This window comes from Schistocerca cancellata, chromosome 9 (genome assembly GCF_023864275.1).
Source record: "Schistocerca cancellata isolate TAMUIC-IGC-003103 chromosome 9, iqSchCanc2.1, whole genome shotgun sequence".
NCBI classification, from domain to species: domain Eukaryota; kingdom Metazoa; phylum Arthropoda; class Insecta; order Orthoptera; family Acrididae; genus Schistocerca; species Schistocerca cancellata.
Window position 1 is genome coordinate 156,109,757 of NC_064634.1, and position 21,332 is coordinate 156,131,088.

The 21,332-nt window shown below is 39.5% G+C and overlaps 1 long non-coding RNA gene across 1 annotated transcript in view; it reads left to right on the top strand.

Annotated features, from left to right (window-relative positions):
* Positions 1-17,159, top strand: part of LOC126100849 (uncharacterized) — a 38,743-nt gene extending 21,584 nt beyond the window's left edge. Inside the window, exon 3 of the long non-coding RNA XR_007522217.1 lies at positions 16,915-17,159. This is a non-coding gene — a long non-coding RNA (uncharacterized LOC126100849). The remainder of the gene's footprint in view (positions 1-16,914) is intronic.
* Positions 17,160-21,332: the final 4,173 nt, after the last annotated feature.

The following is a 21,332-nucleotide window of genomic DNA, read 5'->3' on the forward strand; positions in this document are numbered from 1 at the left end:
GATGCAAATTAATAACTTTTCTGCACAAATTATGATAACAGATGTACATGTGACTTGTAAACTATATCTCTTTTTAGTAGTTCTTTGACAATGTTATAAATACGAGCAGCAAGAAGGGTCGAAAGGCAGTCGGAATGTCACTTTGGTACAGTGTGTTAGTGTGTTATTGTTTGAGGTGGATAAACAATGCAAAGAACATGTAAAGGAAGTTGTGTTGTGTCATAGTCTTTGGTGGACAGTGGAATTAAGATGGCCACCAGAGTAATAAATAGTTTGAAGTTTACATATTTGTTGGTTTCGCTCGTTCTTTATCATCAAAAGCACATAAAAAACACGGGACCTCATGTTTCTAACCCTAGACAACCAGATTTAGAGCCAGCATCAGCATCGAGACACAGCAGCGATCCAGCAAGCAGCAGCGATTACCACAACACAATGCATTTTAATGGCGCCAACCTAACATCACGTGTTAACAAGCTCCGTAAATGGGAGTGAAATAGTGCGATTATAGCAATTAGCTATATCTACGACTAGGCGACCATTACAAAAGTGGGGTCTCATCCGGGATCTTTAAGTGCATCGATGATAATAGTGCAGCGATAAATTTCGTAAGTGTTTAGCATTCCAAAAAAAAGTTTATTTGTGCAGTGTGGCAACAGTGAAAATATGTCAAAAATAAATAAATAAATAAAGTGTGTTTGTGCGACTACCAAAAACCATCATCACACCGCTCGGAAGATTAACGTCTGGATTATGTCGACGGAATTCATCAATCAAGACCTCAGCTTCAATAAAACCGAATATAAGTGAAGAAACCAACAGGAACACCGATCACGACATCATAGCATAAAGCAAGGTATTTTGTTGTTGTTGTCATTTAAAATAATTAATAGTTAACATGTCTCTACCTGAGAGTGATGAGATCGTAGGAAATGTAAAAATTGAACCAGGGGATGGTGAACAATTAAACTTAACAGAGTGGCTAGCAGGGTTTGCAACTCAAATAAGCTCGCAACTTAAACAATCCAGTGAAGAAATAAGTGTGAAACTGAAAGAAAACACAGATATACTGGATAAGTTAAGTTTCAATTTTGATGTATTAAGTACTCATCTCAATGAGAAGTGTGAGGAAATTAAAACTACCCTCAGTAAGGACACTAGAGAACAGTTGATACACTTCAGAAAAGAATTTCAAGTTAAAGTTGAAAGTTTAAATGAAAACATACAAGCTAACACAGACAGCATTGCTGTCATCTACAACAGAGTAGATACTGAAGTTGAAAGATTAGATCAGAGAATAGACAAAACTTCAGAAAACCTTAAACAAGAATACAACCTGTATACCACTAATGTAGATACAAAAGTAGAAAATATGCACACTAAATGTACACAATTGGAGGACGCATTGATGTCCAAACAAACGATTTACAATCAAAATACAATGTATGGGCACATCCAAGTGAAATGCTTTCCTGGTGAAAATCTGCACCCTATTGACTTTATTCACCAATGTAAGGATATGTTTGTGGTAGGAATGTCAGATAACATAAAAATTAAGTTAGTAAAACGGTTTCTAGAAGGGGAGGCCCTATCCTGGGCAAATGAGAATAATGATTCTTGGAATACTTTTGAAGAGTTTGAAGCTAAATTTATTTGCAAATTTTGGTCACAATCCATACAAGCCAGATTAAAGTCAGAATTTCTAAATGGACCAGTGTATAGAGGGAAAGTAGGGGGAATGCAAAAATTTTGCAGAGGTCAATTGAAAAAGCTTGCTCACTTGAATAACTCCTTTGATATTATGACACAAATTGATGTTTTAAAAAGAAGGTTACCAGAGAGACTGCAGTGGGAATTGGTCCATGGACCAGACGATTCAATGGAAGAGTTCCTGAAATTTGTAGATAGATTAGATAGGGCCTTGGAAAGAGAAAATAACCAAAGTTTTGGCTCTGGCAACAACCAGTATGGGGGGTGGAACAGGAATGTAAATAGAGATTATTATGGGAGGAGAGACTTTGAAAATTCTGGAAATAATGCTCCAAATAGGGGAGATAGGAGGTATGAAAATGATTTCAGAAACAATACACAGGAGGGAGGATGGAGGAGAGATAACAGGAATGATAGAAATAGGTATTGGGGAAGAGAACAAGATAGAAGGGGGTTTGCTGAAACTAGTGAACAAAACGACAACTACAAATGGACAGACCGAGGGAACCAGCCGGGAAACGGTGGACAGTCCCACTAGATGTCCGTAGTTTTGGGGCTAGACAATATTATGATAGCACAACACATAACCGAAACTGGAAAAGGAGAGGATACAATGTAAAGTGTAAGCACCATGAAAACACTGATGTTGTTAGAATGAATAAATTAGAATTTAATAAAAGGTTTTGGGATACTATGAGGAAAACTGATACAGTTAATAAAAACAGTGTTCAAGCACAGGTAGTTAGTGAAAGTGCAGAAGTTGAAGGTATTGCAGAGTTCCATAGTTGGGCTGAAAAAGATACTGGTGTTAATATCAAGTCAGACACACCACAAATAGAATCTATTTTGGGGGGTTTATTTGATAAGAAGGGGGATGACGAAGTGTTTAATGGAGCCAAAGACTCAATTGCTGAGATTCAGATACATAGGGGGGAAACTGAAGATGGGGTTGTTGCAGAGGAGGAGGAAGAAGTAATTGAGGGACATTTAAATAATGATCCTAAATCAAGTGATGTTGTTGATGAGAGTGTGGAGGAAGAAATAAAAGTATTTGTAGAATTGAAAAGTGATGATGAGGTAAAGGTAAGTGGTGTGACAAACATGGGTCATAATGAGGTTAATGTAAGTGAAATGCAGACTAGGGAATGTGTATCTGAGGACAAGCTATTGCCTATTGGGAACTATGAAACACTACTCTATGAGAATGGTAATAATAATAATATTAAAGAAAATATGAAGGGATGGAATGTAAATGTGTGTTTTCAACAAAAAGGGGGAAAGTTTTTAGAAGTTTTGTGGAACAACTATGGATACTGTAAAAACAAAGGTGCCTTTTGGAAAGAATTAGCAAAGGTAAGTGCAACCCTGTATCCTACATGGTGGACAAGAATCCGTAGTGGACTTTATAAAAAAGGGGGTGAAAACAGTAGTTTGTTAAGTGACAACACAGTGTTAAAAGGAACAGGTGAAAACAAAGGTTTATGTTTAATTCTCAATGCTTTGTAAACAGAGAGGGGTGTGTCTAAGTGTAGGAAAGAGACATTAGACTTAGGAACTAAAGAAACTGAAAATGATCTATTGTTTGAAAATACTGAAATAGACAAAGATGTTGAGCTAGGTTGTCCATATGTTAAAGTAAACATTGACATTTGTCCATTTGAAATAAAAGAAAGCCCACATCCTAATGCGTATAGACTTATCTTTCCCAGATCAAGAAGGTTATTTGGATTAAGAAACATCACTGAATTGAAACCATATAAACATGGTTAAGCACATTTCCCTGTTTGAATGCAGTTACTTACCCATTTTCCATAAAGCATGTTATCAGCAAAGCTTTTTACTGGGTGTGTCTAATAGCAACTACCACTCATCCTACAGACCCTGGAGAAGTTCCAGATCTCTGAGAGAATGTTTTTATATTTATATTGTCACTATTGAATATTAAATTTTGAGACATCTTTTTTACTTGCAACGGGCAAGAAGGTGACAAACATTTATTACTTTCCTTTTGTATTGTTGAATATGGGACATACTTGCACCAAATAAAAGACAATGAAAAAATTGTTGTGCAAGACCCATCATTTTGTGACTATTGTGTTCTTAGGCATAAGATTTGTGTACAATTTTCTACAGTTAATCAGATGTTCACCAAGTTTGATGTCTGTGTTATGTTGTGACCAATTTAAGTGTCCAATTTTAGTATTAATATGTTCTTGTACTGACTTGACTATGCATCTCAATGGGAGACAAGTTTTTTAAATATTTCCTTTTTTTGCAAGTGCATATTATATTCATACATGTGACTTCTCTAGTGTTTGTGTTTATATGTCATGTCCATACTTATATTTATGTTCTTTGTTTTCATTTCTTTTATGTGGCTCAAAAAAGAGCAGACAGTTGCAATATTTTCCTATGGACATATGACCTGTCCATCTATGTAATATATTTATGTTCCTTCTATTATCTTGATTAATCTGTGACTCAATGAGAACTGACTTTGAAATAATTTACATGTATTTTTTATATATCTTAAAATCGCATGTGATATATTTGTGTCTGTTTTTAATCATTTTCCATGTGGCTCACTGGGAGCAAAGATTAACATTTTTTTTTACTTTCATATATTACTAATTATTTTTATTATGCTGTCATACTGCATGACATAACACAAAGTGCATTTGAAACAACACAACTAAAATATTTGCAGGAAAAAGTCATTTTGAAATGGTGTAACGGTCATTGCATACATTCACATTATGCATAGTAAAACAAAAAAAACAAAAAAATTTTTATTAAAGTAGTACTTTCCAAATTTTAACCATTTGACACATTTGTCCTAGTCGGCTAATATCATTAACATTCTGTAAATGATATTACCCGAGGGGGGTATTGTAACGGAACATATTAAAGGCTTTACTGTACCGAAGTATGTGATACCCTCCAAATTCAACCAGTTTAACGAGTATTTACGATTATAGAAAAGTTATTGTGTATGTTAACAATGATTGCGTAACATGTCTCCATAAACAGTCAACCCATTAAATTATACTGAATAACTAACCCACACAAAAGTTAATATCACTTGATCACTGATACAGCAAATGTCATCATGTAAAAACACTGAGTTCATCTTAAATAATTAATATGAAGTACGAAAAATAGTGTACAACTTAGGTATTTTGGATCTCCTTAAATAAAAATCACCCAGTGAAACCTATTTGTTCACTAGGAGCGTATAGTATTCACGAAATCAATCCTGTTTTAGACGAAAACCAATGTATTTCTTAATAATTCATGTTAATTACTTATTTATGCAAATTAGAGAAGTCAATTGACAAACTTCTAAAAAACGGACTTTTTGTAACAAAGAATTATTCAGTCAAGTCAACAAATCTGTCCGTCATTTTAATAACATGTTAAATTATGTCACTCGATGCAAATTAATAACTTTTCTGCACAAATTATGATAACAGATGTACATGTGACTTGTAAACTATATCTCTTTTTAGTAGTTCTTTGACAATGTTATAAATACGAGCAGCAAGAAGGGTCGAAAGGCAGTCGGAATGTCACTTTGGTACAGTGTGTTAGTGTGTTATTGTTTGAGGTGGATAAACAATGCAAAGAACATGTAAAGGAAGTTGTGTTGTGTCATAGTCTTTGGTGGACAGTGGAATTAAGATGGCCACCAGAGTAATAAATAATTTGAAGTTTACATATTTGTTGGTTTCGCTCGTTCTTTATCATCAAAAGCACATAAAAAACACGGGACCTCATGTTTCTAACCCTAGACAACCAGATTTAGAGCCAGCATCAGCATCGAGACACAGCAGCGATCCAGCAAGCAGCAGCGATTACCACAACACAATGCATTTTAATGGCGCCAACCTAACATCAAGTGCTAACAAGCTCCATAAATGGGAGTGAAATAGTGCGATTATAGCAATTAGCTATATCTACGACTAGGCGCGTGAACTTCTGGAGCGACATTAGAGAGCCGTCTCTGAAACCACGAATGTTACAAACCAGAAGATGGTCCATTGTTTGTACCTCGCCACAGTCACAACACGAATCGTCTGTATAGCCCCATTTGGTTGTTTGCTTCTGCAACGTCCCCCAGCCCCTGCCATGCATTCTTCCATTCAGCATCGAGACCCTCTGTGCCCAAGGTTCTGCTCCAGACGATAGGTTTCCTGGACTTGAGTCTCGTGGGTCCTCCCATGTGGGCATGTATGGGTAGCCTTGGGTTTGCTTCAGTTTTTTCTACTATGTCCTGGGTTGCTTTCTCTCTACCTATGGAAGCAGGAGAGATGTTTTCCAGCACTGGAAGCCACTCAACGGGGGTTGGCCGGATAGTGCCGGTGACGGTTCTCAGAGTGGCATTTAGTTGTACATCCACTTTTTTGGCGTGCGGGCTTCTGCTCCAGACTGGGGCACAGTATTCTGCAGCGCTATACAGCAGTGCCAGTGCAGCAGTTCGTAGAGTGGCAGCATCACAACCCCAAGTGGTGCCTGCCAGTCTGTTGAGCAGGTTATGTCTCGTCTTTATCTTTTGGGCAGTATCAGTTAGGTGTTGTCTGAAAGTCATGCTGCGATCTAGCTTAATACCGAGCTATTTTGGGAAATTCTCGTGGCTGACAGCTTTACCATTTGTAACCAGGCCCAGTTCCCTTCTCGCTTCCTTGTTGTTTAGATGCATGACTGTGTTTACTGTTTCTGTCACACTGATTTTTAGGTGCCATGTGACATAGTATTTTTTCAGTGTAGCTAGATCTTCATTTAGTGTTGATTCCAGGTTTTCAAACGAGTAACTTTGTGCTGTAATAGCTAAATCATCTGTGTAGGCAAATTTACGTGTATGCAGATCAGGCAAATCTGCTATATAGATGTTGAAGAGCCAGGGAGCTAAGACCATTTTTTAGGGTGTGGCACTTGCTGGTTTCACCATTTAATTTGACCCTGAATTTCCTTTCGCTCAGCATGTTGTTCATGAGCTTCAACGTTGTTTTGCATTTGACTATCTTTGCCAGTTGTAACATGTGACCAGTCACGAGGCTAGTCAATTAAATTGATCTTTCTAAAAGTTTTTTTTTTTCGTCGACTCTTGCAATTTACTTACACTACACACAGATTGGCTCCAAAATTCTGTTTTCCAGAAACCGGCTTCGCAATTCTACATGTACATCCACATCTACGAGCGGTACGTGCTTGAATGTTAGCGGTATTCGAACCACTTTGACAATGGCCAAGGGTTACCTTGCCATTTGTTTGTGGCTGTATAACAGGATGTACTGTAAACTGTACGCCGGACGCTGTGGCCGAGCGGTTCTAGGCGCTTCAATCCGGAACCATGCGGCTGCTACGGTCGCAGGTTCGAATCCTGCCTTGGGCATGGATGTGTGTGATGTCCTTAGGTTAGTTCTAAGTCTATGGGACTGATGACCTCAGATGTTAAGTCCCATAGTGCTTAGAGCCATTTTTTTGTAAACTGTACGCACAGAAATTTGCGCCCAGAGGTGGTCGAAAAGAGGCCCAGTAATATCTCTGCCTGATTCACAACTTGTCCAGCAGGTAGATGAGCCAAGGACTCTTACGTAGTGTACTGATGAAAGACAGCTGGATGTGCTCGAACAAGAACTATAATGTCAAAAATTTTAAAATTGTAAACGATAATAATTTTATTTTCTTTCCGACGTCGTGACAAAATTTTTAATCATGACTGGATCTTCAGAAACTGCAATGGAAAACATAAGAAACAAATTACAGCAACGTAATTTAAAAATCGCGCGCGTCCTGTATTGAAAGTCATGAAAACCATTTTCTTTATAATTATAACTTTATAATTATCAAGTGGTACATGACAATTATAAAATTGTACATTAATAAGACACTCTTTTAAAGGACGGGATATGCATGGTACAATAACTGACGTAATAACAAACACACAAGTTTTTAAGGTGGCAACGCATAACATGATGTTTCAACTTAGAACAGAGCGTGGATCATAAAAGGCGGGAAAGTAGGATTTAAACGTTAAAACAACTAGAACAAATGAAATACGCGTATTTAAGTGGACCTGATGTACAACGCCATGTCGACCTTCTCCCGGGAGCAGGATGTTTACGTTGCTATCATTTGTATGGCTACTTCGACGCGGTTCGGAAAGGGAGGAAAAGCACCTTATTGTGGTTCCAGTGGACGAGGACTCAGCGTACAACTAGGTCGTGACTTACGGTGCAGGTATAAGGGCCTTGCTGCGGCGTATATGCAACGTAGCACGACTCGGCTTGCAATTTACTTACACTACGTTTAGATTGGCTCCCAAATCCTGTTTTCCAGAACAAAATAGATAATTTCGACGATCTGCCACGAATAGAAATTATACAAGTAGCCATCCCCAAAATTGGTACTTTTCGTGCCCAAAATTCAGGGTTTCCGGGACTTCCTCAGGAACCACCCATGAACAAATGGTACTTTTGTAAGCTGACTAAGGTCCACCGGAGACCACACCCAATACAAAAGAACCAACCGATTTGCTCAATTTGCCTGGGCCGGAGGAAGTGTGTAATGTTTAAATTTTGACCCTGTACTGTAGATACACACTGTGTGCTCGTTGTTCTGATAGATAAACAAATAGTCGCTAGGCCCAGGGCTATCCAAAACCCCCAGATATGACCCCCTTAAAAACTCATTTCCGCGTGTGGCTTTCTGGAACACAGCCGTCATCGCACCGATTTATTCTCCAGTTTATTTGCAATACGTTACATTAGTTTACGTTTACTTTCAGCTGTCAGTTTTTTCACAAATCGTCGATTTCCCACAGACCTTCCTGCACTTCGCTACTGTCTGCTGGTCTTGCAGAAGTAAGACTGTCGCTTACTTTTCGAGATTTTTGCTCACTACATTTACCCTTTCTACATTAAATATATTTTTACAAATTATATACATTTAAAAAATGTGCAACCTACGACAGTCTGAATGTTTATTAGTATATTGTGTAAAAATTTGAAATAAATTTATGAAGAACTTTTCAAGATTTTTCTTAATAACGTTAAACAACGATTTGCCTTTATACTTTTTACTTTTTACTTTACATGTGGCAAGGACCTTATCGACCATACGCCTGCTCTATGAGCCTCTTCCACTTCTGCCTGTCGAATGCGCTGTTTGTCCAGTTGCTGTTGCTGTTCATCCTAGTTGTGTCCTCCCGAATGTTATCGCCATCTGATTCTGGGTCTCCCTCCATCTATTGTTCTGCTGAATGCCACTCTAGGTAGTCTATTCTCTGTCATTCTTGCTATATGGCCTGCCCAATTCAACCTTCTTCTCTTGAGTACTTCGACGATGTTACGGTGTTTATACAGCCCTCTTAATTCTTCATTTCTTCTTATTCTCCATTCCATGTTATTTTCGTTGTATACAGGTCCAAAAATTTTCCTTAGTACTTTTCTTTCGAATATTAACAGTTTTTCTTCATCTTTCTTTCTAAACATTAATGTTTCACATACATACATTATCACAGGTATTATGGTCGATTGATATAAGCGGATTTTGAAGTTACTGCTAAGTGATCTTTCTCTTAGAATTTTGATGAAACTAAAAAGTGTCTTGTTTGCTGTTGATAAACGGGCATCTATTTCTATATACATTCTGCTGTTATTACTAAAAAGACTTCCTAGGTACTTGAAGTGGTCAACAGTTTTGAAATTTAATCCATCTACAGTCAGAGGTGCATCTGTTCTGGTTTTCTTACTTATGGGCAGGTATTCTGTCTTTTCTTCTTCTTCTTCTTTCGTTTCACCCTCTTTGGGGTACGCTGGATCAATCATTTCTTTGGGCGTTGTTCTTTTCTTAGGGCCCAGTGTTTCTTCATTCTTTCTGATCTTCTTCTCCTCTCTTCTTCCAAGATGAAGGATTTTGACTTTTGTGTGGATTTGTCTTGGAACCTTATGTTTTCATCTTTAGTAATTAATTTAGCAGTTCGATCAATAAGTGAATTTTCTGAAATATTTAAATCCATTAGGTCTTTCTCAGTTTCTTTAAACCAGTTGGGCTTCGTTTTTCGGTTACGGAAGAAGTCAAAGATTTGTTTAGTTAATCTGTTGGAATTCATTCTGCGAAGATGACCATAAAAATTTATTCTCCTTTTTCGCATAGAATCTGAAAGTTTTTCAATTTTCTTGTAGAGAGTTTCATTTTTGATGTATATAATCTTATTGTTTTGAAATTTTGGCCCAATGATTTTTCTTAAAATTTTTCTTTCCTTTACCTCAAGTTTCTCCATTTGGCCTTTGAAATTCATGTTAAGTGTTTCTGCTGCATACAGTGCTTCTGGCTTAATCATTGTCTTGTAATGTGTAATTTTGGACCCCCATGAAAAGGATTTTTTGTTGTATGTATTTTTTGTTAATTGGAAGGCCAATTCAAGTTTATTTTTTCTGGATTCCATTGCTTTGCTTTCCCCAGCATTCCAACTAATCCATTCTCCGAGATATTTGAATTCTTTTACTATTTCAATCTTCTGTTCTTGAACTTTGAGGTATTTACATGAGTGCTTGATGTTTGTCAATATCTTAGTTTTTTCAGAGGAGATGTGAAGCCCAATTTTAGCTGCTTGTTTCTTTAGTTCAAGGATTTGCTCCCGTGCTTCTTCCATTGTTTGAGCAAACAGGGCCATATCATCTGCAAAAGCAATGCAATTTACTTTAAGGTTCTTCTTTTTGCCACCCAGTCTTATACCACTCTTAATATTTGTGTTCCATTCTCTGACTACTTTCTCAAGCGCACAATTGAACAGCAACGGTGAGAGCCCATCGCCCTGTCACACTCCCGTTTTTATTTCAAAGGGTTCCGATAGTTCGCCCATAAATTTAACTTTCGAAAATGTATTTGTAAGGGTCGCTTTTATAATATTAGTTGTTTTCTTATCCAAACCCATTTCTTCCAGGACTGATAACAGAGATTCTCTATCAATCGAATCATATGCTTTTTTGAAATCAATGAAGGAGATTACGTATGTCTTTGCCCTTGATTTTTGGTATGCCGTAATGTTTTTGAGGTTTAGTATTTGTTCCGAACATGATCTACCCTGTCTAAAACCTCCCTGGTATTCCCCGATTTGCGGATCCAATTGCGGCTCTGCCCTGTTCAAAAGGACTTTAGAAAGAATCTTGTACGTTATGTCCAGCAGTGATATTCCTCTGTAATTGTTGGGGTCTGTCTTCAAACCTTTCTTGTGGATAGGGTTGATGAGAGCTCCATTCTGCGGGGATCTCTTCTTCTTTCCAGATCTGATCGAAAACACACTTTAGGGATGTAACTGCATTTTTGTCAGCCTTTTTCATTAGTTCGGCCACTATTTGATTTTCTCCGGACGCCTTGTTGTTTTTAAGTTCTGAAATGACCTTCTGTAGTTCTTCAGTAGTCGGTGGTTCTGAATCCGGCTTCTCACGGTTGTTTGGGATGGATTCAAATTTTTCAAGGATGGGTTCACAATTCAAGAGTTTCTCAAAGTAGCCTGCTAGTATTTTGCAGTTTTCCGTGTTGTTGTGCGCGATGGTCCCATTTACATCTCGAAATTGGAGGGTGGGTGCTTTGTATCTTGATAAACTTTGTTTGAAAGTTCTGTAAAAGCTCCTTGCGTTGTTTTTAGCAAATTCTTCATCAATTTGGAGGAGAGTTTTGTTCTCATGTGTCTTCTTAATCCTTTTTATATTTTTATCTACCAGTTTTCTAACTGTAATGAAATTCAGTCTATTTTCTTCTGTTTTCTGTGATTGACAATTTTCCCATGCCTGTTTTCTTGTTTCAATGAGGGCATCACATTCCAGCGACCACCAGGCATGTTTTTTACTTTTTTTGTTAGGTGCTATCCGTTCAGCTGGAGTAATGAGGTTTTCCTTGATATCCTCCCAGCTTTGTGTCTGAATGCTTTCTGTTGCTTTTGTGAATTCATCTGACTTTAATATCTTTTCTGTGCTATACTTCCGACCCTTAATTTGTTTCATGCTGCGTTTCCTGTTTGGGATGACTTTGAACTTAATTTTAGAAAGGTAATGGTCTGAATCCAAGTTTGCTCCCCTGAGTACCCTAACGTTCATGATTTCTTTGCTAGAAATCTTCTTGATTGCCACATGATCAAGTTGAAATTCCCCAAGGCTAGGATTTGGGGACACCCATGTCTTTTGTCTTCGTGGTAGTTTCTTGAAAGCTGTGGATTTAAGAATTAAATTGTGTGCTTGGCAAAGTTCTATTAGCCTCACACCATTTCTGTTTGTTCTCTTGTGTGCAGGATAGTTTCCAACTATTTTCTTATATCTTTTTTCTTTACCAATCTGTGCATTAAAATCTCCAAGAAGAATGATGATGTTTTTATCTGGAATTTTCTGAATAATGTCATCTAGACGATTCCAAAAGGCCTCCACTTTTTCTTTGTTTTTCCTGTTATCCTCGTTTATAGGGGCATGTGCATTGATAATTGTGTAGATTTTGTTTGTGCTTGTGAATGTAAGACTTGAGATTCTTTCTGATTGGGAATCAAAGCCAACTATTGTGTTCAAGATTTGTTTGTTGATTATAAAGGCTGTCCCAAGATGTGGTACATTTTTCATTACTCTCGGTCCCACTTTCCCTTTGTATATCCTAAAACCTTGGGAATCGAAGGTATCTGTATCCATGTATCGTGTTTCTTGAATGGCTGTTGTGAGTACGTTGTGGCTCTTTAGCTTATCTGTTAGATGTTTTAGTTTTCCGGTTTTCAACAATGAGTTTGCATTGAAAGTTGCTAGGTACGTTGATTGCCTATATTGAAATCTGGATGAGATTCCAAGACACTCCGACTTGTCTTTGTGCAATGTTGCAGACTCCCCAGAATCCGAATGTCTTCTGACGTACTGGCGTACGGTGGATCGTCCACCTGGGGTAAAATAGTTTACATCACACACTTCCATGATTGATGAAAGTTATTTTGGGTGTGACCCAAAGGCCACAAAATGTACAACCAAGATTGTGAGTCCTGGAGGTAGTTCTTCCGCTCTCTCCGCCGTTGGGAATCTGAACTTCCTCTTCCGCCTTTAAGACCGTTGACCAGGTTTCACCTAGTAACCCTAGGCAGGGGCCCTTACAGGGTGCTACCATCCGGAGCCAGATGGACCCAGGTTTTTTAACGAGGTGTTACTCCTCCCCCTCCTCCTTCCTCATCACTTGCGAAATGAGGCCCCGGACTTGGGACCGGCAGTGGTGGAGTTTGTCTTTTCTTCATTAATATGTAATCCTTTTTTCTAAGCAATTTTGTAGTAATTTTGCATCATTGTTATTAATTCTCTTTTGGGACTACTTATTAGAGCTACATCATCTGCATAGGCAAGTCTTGTAATGTTCACATCCTGTACCTGGATCCCTTGTGGACTGGTTTTAGAAAATTCTCTATCGATCTTCTCTAAGATAAGGTTAAATAAAATAGTTGAAATGGCATCCCCTTGTCTCAGTCCAGTGTACACCTTAAAATCTTCAGTTTCTCCTACCGGTGCCTTTGTGCGACATAAAGTTTCATCAATACACATTTTAACTAATCTGATTAATTTCGATGGTATTTTAAATTCCTTCATTATATTTAGGAGTGTCTGTCGGTGTATGCTATTATAGGCCTTAATAAAATCTACGAATAATATGTGGACATCTACACTGAATTCCCACGCCTTCTCAGTTACTTGTCTCAGGGTGAATAAGTGATCTAACGTGGATCTGTTTCTGCGGAAACCGCATTGGTAGTCCCCAATCAGTTCTTCTGTTATTGGTATCAGCCTGTTTAATAGGCAGCTCGATAAGATTTTGTAGGAGACATCCAATAAGGCAATTCCTCTGTAGTCATTACAAACAAGTGGATCATTCTTCTTAAATATGGGGCACACAATTGCAGTTTTGCAATCTGCAGGAATGGTTTCTGTCTACCAAATTGTTTCTATTAACGCCTGTATTTCCAATTCCAGTTGTGGGCCTCCATTCTTTAATAACTCAGCGTATATCTTGTCCTCGCCACAAGCCTTGTTATTCTTTAATTTCTTTATTGCTTGCTGTATTTCATTTACTGATGGGGTAGTAACTGTATCAGATGTATTGCCTTTATATACACTCCTGGAAATTGAAATAAGAACACCGTGAATTCATTGTCCCAGGAAGGGGAAACTTTATTGACACATTCCTGGGGTCAGATACATCACATGATCACACTGACAGAACCACAGGCACATAGACACAGGCAACAGAGCATGCACAATGTCGGCACTAGTACAGTGTATATCCACCTTTCGCAGCAATGCAGGCTGCTATTCTCCCATGGAGACGATCGTAGAGATGCTGCATGTAGTCCTGTGGAACGGCTTGCCATGCCATTTCCACCTGGCGCCTCAGTTGGACCAGCGTTCGTGCTGGACGTGCAGACCGCGTGAGACGACGCTTCATCCAGTCCCAAACATGCTCAATGGGGGACAGATCCGGAGACCTTGCTGGCCAGGGTAGTTGACTTACACCTTCTACAGTACGTTGGGTGGCACGGGATACATGCAGACGTGCATTGTCCTGTTGGAACAGCAAGTTCCCTTGCCGGTCTAGGAATGGTAGGACGATGGGTTCGATGACGGTTTGGATGTACCGTGCACTATTCAGTGTCCCCTCGACGATCACCAGTGGTGTACGGCCAGTGTAGGAGATCGCTCCCCACACCATGATGCCGGGTGTTGGCCCTGCGTGCCTCGGTCGTATGCAGTCCTGATTGTGGCGCTCACCTGCACGGCGCCAAACACGCATACGACCATCATTGGCACCAAGGCAGAAGCAACTCTCATCGCTGAAGACGACACGTCTCCATTCGTCCCTCCATTCACGCCTGTCGCGACACCACTGGAGGCGGGCTGCACGATGTTGGGGCGTGAGCGGAAGACGGCCTAACGGTGTGCGGGACCGTAGCCCAGCTTCATGGAGACGGTTGCGAATGGTCCTCGCCGATACCCCAGGAGCAACAGTGTCCCTAATTTGCTGGGAAGTGGCGGTGCGGTCCCCTATGGCACTGCGTAGGATCCTACGGTCTTGGCGTGCATCCGTACGTCGCTGCGGTCCGGTCCCAGGTCGACGGGCACGTGCACCTTCCGCCGACCACTGGCGACAACATCGATGTACTGTGGAGACCTCACGCCCCACGTGTTGAGCAATTCGGCGGTACGTCCACCCGGCCTCCGGCATGCCCACTATACGCCCTCGCTCAAAGTCTGTCAACTGCACATACGGTTCACGTCCACGCTGTCGCTGCATGCTACCAGTGTTAAAGACTGCGATGGAGCTCCGTATGCCACGGCAAACTGGCTGACACTGACGGCGGCGGTGCACAAATGCTGCGCAGCTAGCGCCATTCGACGGCCAACACCGCGGTTCCTGGTGTGTCCGCTGTGCCGTGCGTGTGATCATTGCTTGTACAGCCCTCTCGCAGTGTCCGGAGCAAGTATGGTGGGTCTGACACACCGGTGTCAATGTGTTCTTTTTTCCATTTCCAGGAGTGTAGTAAAAAAAATAGGTGTATAATACTTTGAAAGGTGGCAGCACTCATCGAAAGAAGAAAAATAAATCCAGTAAACATGGATCCGGAAACGCATACTTCCCTAGATAAATACGTGTTTATAGGAAGGGCTGTGAGACAGTTGATTGCGGATATTAACACAGTCATACAATTGGCGCTCCGTTAGATGTGTCGGTGAGGTATTATGATGTCTTACTCACAGTACTTTACCTCCCATTAGGTGGTCTGCAGTCAGTTGTGTGGTTCGAAGCGTGTTGTAGACCACATTAGTTTTCGTCATGTTTGTGAGACTTACTGTACAGTACTTTCGATCCTGGTGTTTTACCTTCTTCCACACGCGGATTCACGTATGTGTTTACTGTTATTGCGCTGTTTGTATGTACAAATGGTGTAGCACATTTACATTTTTTTCTCTTCCGCTATTCTTAGCAATGGAAGCCTACTACTAGACGAGGAAAATGGTGAATATGACATTGTGCTGTGGTTTAGAAACGTACGTAGCCTGTGCCTTCTACGCTGAAAAATAACCATAGCGCAAAGTGCCTTCTGATAAGCTGTTCGGTAGACTTTTCCAGCTTCTAAGGGACACAGCTATCCGTACACCTCGGAAGACCTACAATGGAAGGATTGAACAGTCCGCACTCCTGACATGGAGGATCGTGTGCTACGTTCAGTGGAAGAAACCCCTGGGACCAGTGTGTGACGATTAGCAGCAGCAGGAGAAGGCTGGTCTCACTCTCTTATCTGCTGTGTTCCTCATGGACAATCGCTGTACGCATATCATCCACAGCGTGCTGAGGCCCTAAGGGCACAGGATCATCGTGGCAGATGGCATACCTGTCAAAGGCTGTTGCAAACGTGTGCCACAGATCCACTGCTCACATCCAAAATTTTATTTGCCTATGACGCAAGGTTCAGAAGAGATGGTTTTGTGAATTTCCATAACCAACATGTACGGGCAGAAATAAATCTCCAAGCAGTTCAGGGAAGAGGGCATCAACAGCGATTCTCAGTCAGCGTATGGACAGGCGTACTTGGCGATTGGTTAAGGAGATCAAATATACTACGACAAAGGTTAACTGGGGCTCATTTTCTGAACTTTCTAATTAATGTATTGCCTACCTTGCTGGAGGCTGTGCCATTGCAGCAACGAAAACAAACGATGGTGCACCAGAACACTTTCGTCACACGCTGGCCTGCTCGTTCTCCAAGGTCTTCTGTTATGGGAACCATTGAACGAATTCGCCTACGCCACGCCAGTCAACGATGTGCGGGCACTACAGGGTCACTTCTACAATGCGTGTCAGCAGGTACGACAACAACTGGTTATACTTCAAAGAGCGCGTCATTCCTTACGCCGAAGGACAGGGGAATACTTTGTCATAAAGGGACGCCACGTCGAACACCTCCTCTAAACACGTGTTTATTGCAGAAACAAGCCATGTTTATTGGACTTATTTTTCCTCTTTCGATGAGTAATACCACCTCTCAAAGTATCTGAGACTTTTTTCGAACACCCTATAGATACATGTTGACTCCTGAGAACTGCTGACTATATTTGCAGTGGAGCTCGCTTGCCAAAAAAATCTTGACATTATCATTTCTGCAGCGCTTAAAACGATTTCTTTTTTTTCCAGGGGCACGTGGCCGAATGCAGGCAGCGTCTAGGATGATGCCTTGGATGCTGCGTTCACACATGAGGCCCGCTCCGCCAGTGCACATCGGCCGACGCCCTGGATCGCTTCTGTTTCTTCTGCTGCGCCACTTCATGACGTCGTACCCGAAATGTGCAGCTTAGAAGCCACTAGCACTTGTTGCATAGACGGTTCGCTAGCCACAATGGACTTGATCATTGTAGTTTTAATAGATGTTAATAAATCGCTTACAGGGTAAACTTTCCATAATAATATTCATCCACTTCCAAGTGCACCTATAAAGGAAGTTTATATATGTACTGACTTATTTAATTTTATAGAGTCTCCATCGGACTTTCGTAACAATATTGTCTGTGCAGTCCCGCAGATAGGAAGAGGAGAGAAAGGCGAGAATTACCTCAGTAGAAAAGCTCTTACATCCGAGTTACTGACAAGATAACATTCAATAAAATGGGAAAGAAAAATGAGGGTTTCTAAGATGACTAGCAGTTTCACGTTAAGAGAGATAAAGGCACCACAGAGGCACCACCGACGTTTTGCATGATGACGGAGACAACACTTGAGAAATATCAAAGTGTTTATGATTTTTTGACCTACAAAAAGCATTCGACAACATAAAATGTTGCAAAATGCTTTAAATCCTCAGAGAAGTAGGAAGAAGGTATGGAGAAGGACGGGAAACATACAGTATGTAGAAGACCAATATCGATTGAAGATGCTCGGATTAGGAAGCGCTATGGCAATGGTGCACAAATTCCTAAAATGTATTGCTGGGACAGTGCAACGTAAGGAAGTGAAGCATGAACTTTGGGGAGCGAAGCGTTTGAAATTTAGTAATACAGAAGTATATTAAAAATTAATTGGAGTGATAAGATATAAAATAAAGAGGTTCTCCGCAGATAAAACAAATAGCAACCTCATTAACAATTTCAGAATGTTCCTGTCGTTCAACGGTGCCAAGGGTAACTACAACAGCTTTAGCAATTTCTGCAAAAAAATTGCAAGAGACATATCAAAAGCAAAAAAAAAAAAATTAAGAGAAATAGAAAACCAAAGTAGGTATTAAAATTATACATACACCAAGTTAAAATTGAAATTCTCTACTTCCGGCCATTACTTACAATGAATTTTGAAGAAATTTTTCCAAAGATACTTGCATCAGTCACAATGCCACACAAAAATAAATGTAAAACGTAACTATTGAAAAGTTCTAGACAATTACGTACCTCATTTGCACGCAAAGAATCATTGTACACATAATATCTTAAATTTGAGCCTTGAGTACGAAAGGATTCGAACATAGTACCGATTACTGAAAAAAGTCATCTAATAACTAAGTAATATATGATATTAAATATGAAACATTATTATTTTGTTTGCCAAGAACCGGATTACGGCAGCCTACTACTTTCAGGTGAAAACAGAACCCAGTTGCCGCATCAAGATGGTCTGAGAACCCGAAAACCGATTCGTAACTAATAAGTAATATTTTGTAGAACATTAAGAAAATATCGTCCATTTAATACTGACATACTGTGTTAACACCGACGTGAAATTAAGCTGATGTTGTAGATAATATATAAGGCAGAAAATAATACCAAAATAAGAAGCAGCTAAAAGGAGACGGGAAGATATGACAAAAAGAACGTACAGATAAAGGACTATAGTAAAGTAATAAATTATCCTCTTCGTGAAGGAGCGTTTTTCACGTACTGCAAGGGAATTACAATAAAAATTACAGATACGACACGTGTAAAATAGTTGTGCACTAAGTATGGTTATGTTATGACCAACTACATTTAATGAAGTACACAAAAACAAAAACAAAAATAAATAGTTAAGAGCCCTAGAAGAAGTGTCAGTCTGTGTGCTGAAACAGTGGTCAATGTGTCGTTCACATCCGGGAACTTCCCAGAGTATTTCAAACAGGTAAGAGTTGTCCCTCTGGTAAAGGGGGCAATGCTGAAGACACAGAAAAATACTGGGTCAGTTTCCGTACTGTCATCGTTTTCAAAAATAATAAATTAGCTTCTGAAAGACAGGTTAGTGAATTACTTGAATAAGTGCCAGAGGTACAGAATAGCTATCACAGAATTTACAAAGCGATTAACATGTCATAGGCTTGTTCAGAGGCCTATCCAAGACTTCCAATACTGCTGAGTCTCATATTCTTTCTAAATAAGCTAGAATCATTAGTAATGAGAGGTTTAACTAACGACTGGCTCCGACCATACGTAGCAAGTAGTTATAAAGGACAGAGACAACTCAAACCTCAAATAAGGATGATCTTCTAATGAAACACTTAATGCAACCAAAATACATTAATAAAGGAGTTCCTCAGAGCAGCACAACATGAGCAGTAATGTTCCTGTTATACATCAACGACTTTCCCATGTGCTTAAATTGTTCGTTGCTGATGACAGCAATTTTATATTCTCTGAAACAAATAAACAAGAGAGTCCTTGCAGAGCAAGCAAATGAAACACTCAGGTTTACAATGTGCAGTAAGAAACAAAAGTAATTGAACATAACAAAACAAATGCCATAAACATCAGTTTGAAGGCGGAAACTGGAAAAAATGGAACCGTTTAACTAAATGTAGCTAGTAACACTATATATACTCCGCAATACACTAGATTTCTAGGAATAAATATTGATTGTCAGTTGAATAGGTGTGACCACACTAAAATACTTGCAGAAAGAATGTCATCAATATGCTTTGTCCACAGAGTTTTGTCATCTGTCATTAAGAGTCAGTACCCCCTACTTAAATACGATGCATATATTCACTGAATTCTTAGCTATTAAATTCTTTTCTGGGGAACAAATGCACAAAAAAGAAAACAGTTTTCAATACACAAACATTCTCCATAAAAATAGTAATCAAAACTAGTAATTGTGTGAGTAAATTTATCACAGATTTTTTCATAGTGAAAATAGCCTTACTAATTACTGCACAGATAGCTCTAACAACGACCATGAAGCAAACTCTTGACTAAACTCTTATTTAGCAAATGACGAACATAGACAAACCCAAAACAACATTTGATAACAAGGAGAAAAACAGTACACAACATCCTGTCATTAAGAGTCAGTACCCCCTATTTAAATACGATGCATGTATTCACTCAGTTCTTAGGTATTAAATTCTTTTCTGGGGAACAGAGATTACTATAAACAAACATATTTAAAAAGTTTCCGTTAAGCGATAGATTGCCTTTTTCTTTTTTTCTTTTTTTTTTTTTTTTATTCGCCAGTCTTGTGATTGGTTTGATGCGGCCTGTCACAAATTCCACTCCTGTGTCAACCTCCAACCTCTTCATCTCAGAGTAGCACTTACAACCTACGTCCTCAATTATTTTCGGATGTATTCCAATCTCTGCCTTCCTCTACAGTTTTTACCCTCTAGTACCATGGTAGTTATTCCATGACGTATTAATAGATGTCCTATCATCCTGTCCCTTCTTCTTGTCAGTGTTCTCCATACATTCCTTTCCTTAACTTATAAGTCCATATAATTTTCAACATTCGTCTGTACCACCACATCTCAAATGCTTTGATTTTCTTCTGTTCCAGTTTTTCCACAGTCCGTTTCACTACCATACAATGCTGTGCTCCAAACATATATTCTCAGACATTTCTTTCTCAAATTAAGGCCTATGTTTTGTACTAGTAGACTTCTCTTGGCCAGGAATGCCTTTTTTGTCAGCGGTAGTCTGCGTTTTATGTCCTCCTTACTCCGTCCGTCATGGGTAATTTTTCTGCCTAGGAACCACAATTGCTTAACTTCATCTGCTTCGTGATCCCCAGTTTTGATGTTAAGTTTCTCGCCGTTCTCATTTCTGCTACTTCTCATTACTTTCGTCTTTCTTCAATTTATACTCAACCTATACCATTTACTCATTAGACTGCTTACTCCATTCAACAGATCTTGTAAATCTTTCCCACTGTCACTGAGGATAGCTGTGTCATCACCGAATGTTACCATTGATAACCTTCCACCTTGAATTTTAATCTCACTCTTGAAACCTTCTCTTATTTCCGTCATTGCTTCTTCGATGCATAGATTGAACAGTAGAGACGAAGGACTACATCCATGCCTTACGCCCTTTTTAATACTAGCAGTTCGTTTTGGTCTTCCGCTTTAACTGTTCCTTCTTGATTCTTGTACATATTGTACATCACCTGCCTTCCCTATTGCATACTTTTCGAACATCTTGCACCGTTTCACATTAGATAACGCTTTTCCTGGCTGACACGTCATGCGAACGTGCTTGATTTTCCTTCAGTGCCTCTTCCATTATCATCCGCAATCTGAGAACTGCCTCTCTGATGCATTTTCCTTTCCTAATGCTAAACTGACTGTCATCTAACAACTCCTCAATTTTATTTTTGATTTT